A 12,019-nucleotide genomic window follows, 5' to 3' on the forward strand; every position below is an offset into this window, starting at 1 on the left:
CCTTGTTCCTAAAGGTATTTCTTCCAACAACAGACCTAATGTTTCTTGCAGGTATGTGGCGTACTTCCCATCATTTTCTTCGATGAGATAGGGGCCTATAATTCTGTTCTCCAGAACCCCACATCATACATTTACCGACCACGGTTTTTGGTGTGCAACTTGCCGCCGCCAACATGGATTTTCAGTTGCCCAACAATGCATGTTATGCAAATTAACATTTCCATGGTTCGTGAATGTAGCATCGTCAGTAAATAGAATCAAATTAATAAATGTGTCATCCCTCTCAATCTGAAATTGAGTGCATCGACAGAATTCAATGCGATGCATACACTCCGTACCAGTTAATCCTTGGTGGAGACTGATATGGTAAAAGTGATATTTACGGCGATGCAGAACGCTAACAACACACGTCTGGCTCATGCCAGATTCCCTTGCGATTTCTTGCGAACTAACACAAGAAACTCGAACCACAGTGGCAAGAGTACCAATTTCCGTTTCCTCGTTAGTAACTTTCCTTTGCCGGATATGTTTCCCATGCGTTAAAGATCCAGTTGTTCTAATTTATCAGACACATATTTCACTGTACGACGTGTAGGGTGAGTACGTTGAGGCTATCTTTCAGCGTATAAGTCTCTAGCTCTCGCTGAATTTCGTTGGTATTCTCTGTAAATGAGAAGTATAGCGACTTGTTCTTCGAAGGAATACAACATTCACATTCGTTTGATTCGACGATACTAGTCTTACCGTTCCTATTACTGTTGTATTGCGAAACCGTCGAATGGTGTTTACACGTCAATGGCGTGTTAGATGGATACGCCGTATGCGGCGAATATTTACTATTTGCACGTTATGCGAGAGAAAATTGTACGAGCATGTGCTTCGATATGTGCCGATATCATAAGAAATACCACTCAATCCACGATAAGAAGATTGCAGCACTGCACTGATACCAATGGTTGTCACTTCGAACACCTTCTGTAAATGGACGTTCATGCCACCTTTTTTACCTTCGTTGACCTTGAAAGACCTTACTGTTACACATCATTGGATGCGTCCCGATAGCTGTTATCAGAAAATAAGTACCAAACTATAGCATCCCATGAAAAAAAAGTTGACCTTCATTTCGCTGACGCGACCTCACCTAGCAACAAAAAACCAACGTCATATTATGGCCCCCGTCCCGTGCAACATTTGCCCACAAACGTTTTAGCTATCATACCTTCGGAGTTATTCTAGGTGGCAATAGTTAGTGACTCACTCCGTATATAAGTTGGGTTGTGAGAAACTAAGCACTTTTCATCTGAAGCGAACTATTTGGAAAATAACGAGTGGTCGTAATTGACCTCAAATTTCTGAAAAGAGCGCTGATATGAACAGAACTATACGAGGAGACTTCAAAAGTAATTTACACTTTATCATAGTAGGTCGAGTAACGTTCCCTGGAAGCTGCACTACACTCCATATAAGAGATGCATGTTTCTCAAGATCTCTGCTAATCCATCGCGGATGGAGCACAGCAGCCGGTTAGATATTTACCAAAGAAAAATCATCAAACAGCCGCATGTTTTCAGAAGTTGTTATTTTATTTACATGACCAGGTTCCGCATCTCATTAATGTCACCTTCTTGTTCTTATGCACTACATGTACAGACAATCAGATACATCGATGCATGCATAACCGGTGCCATCAGTACCCGGATTCAGTGAATTTTTTTGTGGAGTGTGCACTTCGAAGACTTGACAGTAAGTTAGAGTTTTTGTCAAGTCTTCGAAGTTCACACTCGCCAAAAATCCATTGAACTCAGGTATTGGTGGCTTCCGTTATTCATGCATTGATGTTTTTGATTATCTATATGTAGAGGCCTGAAGATGGCACTAATGAGATGCCTACATTGGTACTGTAAACGCAAGAGAAACTACTGTAAACATATGGCTGTTTGGTGATTTTTCTTTGGTAAACAAGTTTCTCAACGTAGTCATCAAGTCTCTCTAAACAAGTGAGAACGTTCTACCTGTCGTTCAGTTCCTGGACGACATAAATCCGCTCCCTGGTCACGGAGCCATTCTAGAACTGCAATGTGAGAGTCCTCATCGTTGGAAAGTCTCTTTCTCCTCAGATGTTCTCTATGACGAATGTCGATGTCCTTCACTGCCCGCCACCATCACCGACGTCCGTGTGGCCTTGGTCAAACTACTGGCCCCATTTCACTACGGCTCGACTCGACATTGCGTTTGGTCTTGATGTCGTCAGAATTTATCGGTGAATCTGTATGTAGCTCACATATTTTGCCCATAAGAATCGCACTTTGGATAACATTTCCAGTTGCCGCACCATTTCTCTCGCACACTGTTATGCAGCTGTTACCCTACCGCAGCAGAACTGAATTCACAGGAAACCCTGAACTTGTACTCTCTTTTGACAACGCACCACTGTTGTTTCGCAGTGCTCTTAGCGTGGGATGACGTGTGTAACTGACATTCTGCAGTTCCTATGTATCACAGCAATGAATATCTGGAGATACGTCTTATGTGCGACACTGGTAATAAGGCATGTATGAGAGGCAGCCGCCGCAACAACACCGTGGAATGGTTCTAATCAAAGCTAATCACCTCACGCGTTAATAGATTTATCCCACTGGGTAACGAGACGATGCATTCCTGTTTCTTAGAACGCTGCCGGCTGATGACGGATCCACAACCGCACCCACTCTTGCTCTTCCTCGTCCGACTGCAACCGCCGTCCTCGCATGTATTTCTTAGGTCGCTAAGAATGTGAAACCACACGGTGAAACATCCGGACTGTACGGAGGATGTTGCAGTGTTTCCCAAACAAATCGCTAAAGCGCAGCCCTCATCCAGTTTGCAGTGTGGGCGCAGCAGGATAATTCCGCCCGACTGCATTCCGACAGTTCGAAGGCATACGGCAAAGCTAAGAGTCGAAATGTCCCACATCTACCCCGCCAAGGAAATCCAAAGGTGTTGATACAAGTTCTGGTAAGGCCTCCTTCTTCGACTGCAGGGGTCCTCTGCTTGCGGATTTCCTCAAGCGTTTAACCAAAATCAATGCGCACTGTTAATGAGGATTCTTAGGAGAAACTGTAACACATTATTAAATAAAAAAAACCGGGAGTACTGTCGGACGGAATAATCCTACTGCATGTTAAAGCCCGCCCCCACACGGCCAATCGGACGATCACGCTTTAGCGACTTAGTTGGTAAACACTGCAACATCCTCCGTACAGGCCGGATCTCTCACCGTGTGATTTTCACATCTTTGGCAACCTGAAGAAAGACGGCGTGGATGTCTCTTTCAGTCGGTCGCCGAAATGCAAGAGTGAGTGTGGCTTGTGGCTGTGGATTCTTCAGCGGCCGCTATGAAACAGGTAATTGATCGTCTCTTCTTCCAGTGAGATAGATGTCCTAACGCATGTGGAATCATTGCATAGTCGCGTTATCATGGGTGTTATAGAAGATAAGTCAAAAATTACCCGCACTTTCATGAAAAAGATAAACACTTCTGCTGTAGTCGAACTGCGTTCCGCAAATGCTTGCTCCCATTTGGTACAACTGTGGTAACGTGCGCCCCACTTGACCTCATCGCATTAGAACTTAGCGGGCAATGGCAGCGTCAACAAGACTGCTCCGCTAGCAGTTTGCACGAAGCAAGCACGAAGAGCAGTGATATGATTTCTTTGGTGTGAAGGAATGAAAGGGGCTGCATCTTATCGTAGACCGTTAGCATAGTAGGGGGACAGCGCTTTGCGTGGTAAAATGTTTTCGAGTGGATCCAGAATTTTAAAAGTGACCGGACAAATGTGACACAGAAACAGGAAGCAAGGCGCCCATCAATGTCCGCAACGACCGACAAAATTAAGCAAACTCAATTGGTGGTTTTGACAAATAGGCGGCTTACTGCCGATGGCGTAGCGATTACGTTGAACATCAGTCATGGTTCAGCTCATACCATCATCCATGATGAACTTGGCTTCCGTGAAGATTTTTCGCAATGGGTGCCACGACAACTCACTGAAGAAGACAAACTCAAACGTTGTGAGACTTGCCGACGTATACTCGACTGAACCGTGAATTTACTTTCAAAACATTTTTTTAAGAATTTACTTTATTTACTAGCGATTCATCAAGAACACAAACACATTTAATCACACTATGTGAGCGTGGAAGTAGTTGCTTAGGAGTAACTGATGAAATGAAAATGAAATTCCTTTTAACAAATGTGAATTTTATTCCTAAAAGCGTTTAAGCTTTTTTTTTAGAGAAACAGATTTAAAATTATAAATTATAAATATCAAGTTACAATTTATTCAGAGGCAGAAAGAAACAAATTTTTGACTCTGTGAGCTTTCGGGCTGAGAACCTTGCCACTCTCTTTTGACATGGCCGTAGTTACGACCACTCACAACAATCTCTTAAAGACTACACAGGTGCAAATCTGCAACACACCAGATTGCCTTAAAGTAAGTGTTAACAATTCACACAAGCACCCTAACTATGCACCCCGTAGGAGGGATGGAAATGGTACAAAACACTAAAGTTAAAAGATTAACTTGCGACCGAAGGTGCAACTTGTTTTTAACTTCTAAGAAAAAGTCTTACAGTTGAAGGGTGGCAACTTTTTATACTAAAATAACCAATTAAATAAAAGCCCATGAAATGCAATCTTACATAAAATTATACAAGGTTGGCCAAACATGCTCTACAGTACACGTATATCGCCTCCCAAGATGATAGGCAAGATAAAAACATATTTCAGGAATTAGGCCGTTACACTTCAAGCAATAAATTCGTTAACACACCGAATCCGACAAACATGACAGAGGCAGCTATTAACGTACGGCAAATTGATAGTGAGATTACCGAACAACCCTAACCGCAGGTTGCTCTAACCCGCCCCTACTCCACAAAGAAAAACGGACCACCCAATTCAAAAATAACCACATTCTCGCAGGTGGGCAAACGGTGAAGAATTGTGGGACGACCCCAAAACAAAGCGGCTGGTGACCTCACCAAGAAAACAAGTAGAATTTTACTGGTAAATGAAACAACATATCACCAATCACTTAACTTCTAATAAACTGCGATTTCTGGCGAAGACCTGGCGCAGCATCCCCAAAACGCTCTCCCGAACCGTCCGCTGCCAGCCGCTTCAACGTCTCAAGGCGTCGCAGCTCGCACCAGCCAGACTGATGTGGGTTGACTCTTGTTACTCTCGTGTCGGCCGCGAAGCCACTACCCCTCGCTATACGGCGCGGCCCATTGGACTCACGTGGCGACCTCACATGCGCCGACGCTCAAGGCGGACAAGTGATCTTGTGTCTCAGTGCGCGACCGACCAACCGATCGATCCAACCGCCAATGACCATTGCCTGAGCAACTCGAGCAGACTGGCGGCCTAACGCGCTGACTCAGATGGAGGAACTAAGGCCCCGATCGGGCGACCACTCGTAGAGTTCTCTCACTGCGCCACATTTTCGGACGAGAGACAGACTATCAAGCTGGGGACGACAGACTGACCCCAGACTGACTCCAGATTCACCCAGGCTGACCAACTGGCGAGCTCATAGCGCCCCTTAGATGCACGTGTACAGGTAACCTTTCCTCTTTCCCACCAGAGGCAGAAACCAAAGCTGCGATTGCCACAGCCGCGCCACCGCCAGCAACGGAGGGCGACTGCTTCACACAACGCGCTTCGGCGCGCTCTTGAAAACCGCAATTTTTACCATTCTCATCGACCATTACAATTGAAAAGGTGAGTCACTTTTGGAAAGAATAATCACCTGTTATTATACGTGGGCTCATCGTTATGAGCTAGAATCAAAACGGCAGACCAAGCGGTGGAAGCATACCGAATCACCAGTGAAGAGAAAATTAAAGTCTGCGACGTCGGTGGGAAAGATTGCTCTACCTGTGTTCTGGGACGCTGAAGGGCGTATAGTGAAAGATTGTATGGAGAAGTGAAAAGTGGTCGACAAGTAACAAACTTAAACCAGCAGTTCGCAGAAAATGACGAGGTCCTTTTTCACGGAAAGTATTATTATTGCACGACAGCGCCCGTTCTCACACGGCTCACCTCGCCGTTGAAACCATCGAGCTGATGGAATGTCTTGCTCCGACAGACTTTAATTTGTTTGCGCCGCTAAAAGACGTTTTTGCGAGGTCATCGATTTTCCTCAGACACAGAGTTGCAACAAAACGGTGCATCACTGGGTTTGCTACCAACCGAGAACCTTTTCGGCAGAAATACACACGTTCGTCGACCACTGGATCAAGTGCATTTCAAAGAAGGGAGACTATATTGAAAGTAATAAGCAAATAAAACTGTATTTTATATTGCAATGTCCGACTAATTTTTGACTACATAGTAATTCCTAACGGCCGCTGTCTACCCCTTTCGGGCGACGCCTGCGTTTGTTAAAAAAATGGTTTGTACGAAGATCTAGAAACACATGTTACTTTGACCTAAATGACAATGAGAGGTAGGAGCTGCACGAGTGGGTCGGAGCCAGAATTTCCCGTTCCCTCACTGCACACGGCGCATGATACCGCGCGACACACCCGCTCGTCAGGGCCGAAATAGACTCTGTCGCCGAGTTAACGACGTTCGGGAAGGCACACGACACGGGCCGCCGCCGCCGAGACGCGTTATCCGAAGCGAAGCGTCCGGAGCGACGAATTTCGTGTTCATTTTCGCCCATGGACTCCCCTTTTTTTCAGCTGCAGTCTCTCTCTTTTTGTCTTTCTCTCCGTGACGAGAGGACAGCGTACGGAGAGCAGCAGCGCAGCAAATTCTCGGTCCGTTTTAATTCTAATCTCTCTCACGTCCCTCCCCCAGTTCTTTTTTTTTTATTTTTTTATTTCGTGGAAGGCGCGGGGCAACGTCGGCAGCAACGCGCGAGGGAACGGCGGCCCTGGCCTGGGGCGGCGAATTTGCAGGAAACGTCCTTTTATTTGGGCGCGTCAGCAAGTGCTGATTGTTTGTGACATGTGCAGGCGCGCGGCGCGGCGCCGCGGCCGTTCTGACGCACAATGTATAATTACGGTGCAACCCCTTAGGCCGGCCGCCCCTGCGCCCTCGGACGTCTGGCTGCGCGCCCGACGCCGCGATAAAGTCGTTATCGAAATTTGCCGCGATGGGGAAGTAAGGGGCGGGAGGTTCGCCAGCTGCCGTGGCGAGGCGAGGCGCGGGACCTGTCGCAGCCCCAGGCGCCGACTGGCCAAAGCGAGTGCCGCAATGGGTCTCCCGCACACCCTGCAGTACAGCCGCTTCTATTCCCACTTGCTCAAAGCGCCAAACTGCTCTTAGCATCACTAAGATTTCCTGGATCTAGCATCACTTCACAGAAGATGGCATTCCAGTCTACGGACAACCATTCTAACGATGACGCCGGTGTACCTATGAAACGAGAACGAGGTAGGGTTTCCCGGGTAGCCGAATACCTCAGTCGCTGTGTACACAGACGGAGACGGTGAAGTATAGCATCGTAAAGACGCCCACCACGCTCTCTGAGGTGGGTGTGGGGCGGGGGGGGGGGAGGCATACAAAGGAAGCAAGCAGGATGGTAGCACACTGACATGCCCCGATGGCTTACTGTGAATCATTCTGTTCTTTCTCGGATGTGGTTCAAATGGTTCTGAGCACTATGGGACTTAACATCTATTGTCATCAGTCCCCTAGAACTTAGAACTACTTAAACCTAACTAACCTAAGTACAACACACATATACATGCCCGAGGCAGGGTTCGAATCTGCGACCGTAGCGGTCGCGCGGTTCCAAACTAAAGCGCCTACAACCGCTCGGCCACATCGGCCGGTCTTTCTTGTATGTGGCTCAATATCAAATGGCTCTGAGCACTATGGGACTTAATATCGGAGGTCATCAGTCCCCTAGAACTTAGAACTACTGAAACCTAGCTAACCTAAGTACATCACACACATCCAACCCCAAGGCAGGATTCGAACCTGTGACCGTAGCGGTCACGAGGTTTCAGACTGAAGCGCCTAAAACCGCTCGGCCACACTGGCCGGCTCGGATGTGGCGACAGTTTATGCACCGAAACTGTATCCCAGAGAGCAGGGTACAGCAGACTATCTGTGATTTCATAAGAGGGGAACGTTATTTGGCTTTAAGGGCTCGACAGTACGGCGTTGCAACTGGTGTATGAGCTCGCAGCCTCCACTGGACGTGTTGTATAGAGAAAAACAATGTAAGAAGGCTTCGGCAGTGTGGCCTTTTCTGTCGGAGACTTGGTGTATTTCTAACGCCAACGTGTCCTCAGAAGGGAACGTCTAGAATGGAGTCATCAACATGCTACATTGACGGTCGAACAGTAGGTCAATGTTGTTTTCTGATTTAGTCTGAAGAGTGATTGTCGATGGATTTGCATCTGGAGGGAACGTGGAACACGCTTTTCGGACCCAAACATTGTAGAAAGAAACCTTTGTCGAGGAGGATCCCTAACGGTGTGCGCAGGGATTATGTTGACCACTCGAGCACCTCTTCATGAAATTGTACGGGTGATTCAGCGAAGTTTAATTGCTTCAGGTGTCTTGACGAGATCTTGACCTTCATTTTCGGTTGTTGCGAGTTGCTGTGGGCCGAGACTTCGTATTGGTGGGCGATAATGCTCGACCTCATAGAGCACGGGTGGTTGATGTTTTCTTTGTAACGGTACATACTGCATGCACGAGAAGGTCTGGGATGGACTAGCGAGACGGCTTGCATCACGTCAGCATCCACCAAACATCCCCCAAGATTGCAAGCAGCTCTGCAGGAAGAATGGACGTTTTTGACTCAACATCTGACATCATTCACAGAATGCCCCGTCTTTGTCATGCCTATATTGCTGCCAAAGGTGGTCACACCCCATGTTGAGCACATTAACCAAATGTCAGACTGTGTGTGTAAATTAGTTAAGTTGGAAAAACCGAACAACATTTTTTTCTGTTATGCATGGCCTGCCAGGGTGGCCTAGCGGTTCTAGGCGCTACAGTCTGGAACCGCGCGACCGCAACGGTCTTAGGTTCGAATCCTGCCTCTGGCATGGTTGTGTGTGATGTCCTTAGGTTAGTTAGGTTTAAGTAGTTCTAAGTTCTAGGGGCCTGATGATCTCAGAAGTTAAGTCCCATAGTGCTCAGAGCCATTTGAACCATTTTTTTAATGCATGTTGCAGTTGTTTCTCCGACCCAACACTGAGGTAGCTATAAGAAGGTACTCTAAGAGAACGGATTTTCGTTGTTGTTACAGTTTCCCTTTGTAGCTCGGAAATATGTGTATCTCGTTGGATTCACACTTTTATTTCTTAGAAGCTCTGTGGAAAGTTCGTTTGAATACAAGCAACTGAAGCATTCGAGTGCACTTCAAGTGAAGCTCATAATTAATACTTATATCTAATTTTAAGGTAGGTAATGCTCAAGTCGCTCCCTAGCCAGAATGTCGCCGTAGAGTTGCTTAAGTGTTGTGTGACTGACGAAAAGAGAGGTACTCACAACTTACAGAGCTAGGCCGTCAGTTCGAGTTAATTCATCCCTGAGGTCAGGAAGTGTTAAATTGGGGTGTCATCGTAAGACACCACTCGTGCGCTATCCGTCAAAAGACAACCAGCACGAACGTCAGTATATGCAGATCCCGAGAGTCGGCGCCAGTGTAGCTGTATACTCAAGATGTCCGGGAAGAGACTACACGACACGAGCGCCCCCTCCGGCGCTGGCTTGAAGGACACAGACGACGGCGCTCGCCGGCCAGTGCTTCAGCGCAGTTCGTCTCCTCAGTTCGACAGCTCGGCTCCTCGGGAGAGTGACTGTCGACGTCATAGTTAATTACGTCTACAGGAACAAGCGCTCCTAGAAAGATAGTTTGCTGTTAAGTTGACAAAAGACTTCTGAAATCTGATTTCGCAGGACAGAGCGGACCAGGTTGTAGAAAGGGGCCAAGATGAGTTGCTGTTAGTTACACAAGAACATACAACTTGATTCCTCCGAAACCAATGCACAGTTTTCTCTTTAAAACAACAAGGATCAATTCACGGCTGAGGGCCCAAGTAACTTCTCAATAATAAAGTTTCAATAATTCCTCTTAAAACACAAGGATTTAGAGAAATGGCTGAAGGCCTTACTTAACTAAAAAAATATCCTTAAATAATTCCTTTTGAGGCACAAGAATTTAGAAAAACGGCTGACGGCCTTACTTAAGTAAGGCTAAAGACCCAAACAGTATTCGAGATCAGCAAAGGAAATTCTTTAAAAGGCAAGCATTTACAAATTTCGGCTCAAAGCCATATTAAGGAAAATTTAAATTAATTCCTCGGCTGAAAGCCCAATAATTTTTCAACATAATAAAAGGGAACCTTTAAAGACAAGCATTTATACAATACAACAGAAAACCATCTTAAGAACTTGAAATATCTTGACGACTAAAGGACCAAACAATTATTTAGAATAATTAAAGACAAACCTTAAGATAAGCATTTGCACAGTACGCTGAAGGCCATTTTAAGAATTAGAGGTAATTAAAGGGAAACCTTACAGACAGGAATTTACACATTAAGACTGAAAGCCACAGATTTTAAAACAAAGGCGGCTGAAGGCCTAAATACAGAGCAAATAAGAATTTTAAATAAAACATTGCTGGAGGCCTCATCTTAAAATACTCCACATAAGGATCGGCTGAAGGCCATATACTGAACATAGAACAGACAAAATTAATACACGGCTGAAGGCCTGGCACAGTACTTGCGACAAAAGAAAATCACAATCACAAACAGCAGAACAGTGGTGCCCAGAAGTGTTCCAAGGGTCGGCCTGAGGAGGAAACTCTAAAAACATTTTAGGTGAGACAGGCAGCCAAACGCAACACTAAATAATCGAATGGCAGCACGACCTAGGGACGGCTGAAGAACCGACCAACAACCTAATCAATTTCCTTCCACCCGGCCAACGGGACGACAACCAAAAATATAGTGGAGGAGGAGATTAGTGTTTAACGTCCCGTCGACAACGAGGTCATTAGAGACGGAGCGCAAGCTCGGGCTTAGGGAAAGACGGGGAAGGAAATCGGCCGTGCCCTTTCAAAGTAACCATCCCGGCATTTGCCTGAAAGGATTTTAGGGAAATCACGGAAAACCTAAATCAGGATGGCCGGAGACGGGATTGAACCGTCGTCCTCCCGAATGCGAGTCCAAAAAAAGAAAAAGAAATATATATATATATATATATGCAGGGTGTTTCAAAAATGACCGGTATATTTGAAACGGCAATAAAAACTAAACGAGCAGCGATAGAAATACACCGTTTGTTGCAATATGCTTGGGACAACAGTACATTTTCAGGCGGACAAACTTTCGAAATTACAGTAGTTACAATTTTCAACAACAGATGGCGCTGCAAGTGATGTGAAAGATATAGAAGACAACGCAGTCTGTGGGTGCGCCATTCTGTACGTCGTCTTTCTGCTGTAAGCGTGTGCTGTTCACAACGTGCAAGTGTGCTGTAGACAACATGGTTTATTCCTTAGAACAGAGGATTTTTCTGGTGTTGGAATTCCACCGCCTAGAACACAGTGTTGTTGCAACAAGACGAAGTTTTCAACGGAGGTTTAATGTAACCAAAGGACCGAAAAGCGATACAATAAAGGATGTGTTTGAAAAATTTCAACGGACTGGGAACGTGGCGGATGAACGTGCTGGAAAGGTAGGGCGACCGCGTACGGCAACCACAGAGGGCAACGCGCAGCTAGTGCAGCAGGTGATCCAACAGTGGCCTCGGGTTTCCGTTCGCCGTGTTGCAGCTGCGGTCCAAATGACGCCAACGTCCACGTATCGTCTCATGCACCAGAGTTTACACCTCTATCCATACAAAATTCAAACGCGGCAACCCCTCAGCGCCGCTACCATTGCTGCACGAGAGACATTCGCTAACGATATAGTGCACAGGATTGATGACGGCGATATGCATTTGGTTTACTGACGAAGCTTATTTTTACCTGGACGGCTTCGTCAATAAACA

The sequence above is a fragment of the Schistocerca cancellata genome, chromosome 6 (genome assembly GCF_023864275.1).
Source record: "Schistocerca cancellata isolate TAMUIC-IGC-003103 chromosome 6, iqSchCanc2.1, whole genome shotgun sequence".
NCBI classification, from domain to species: Eukaryota; Metazoa; Arthropoda; class Insecta; order Orthoptera; family Acrididae; genus Schistocerca; species Schistocerca cancellata.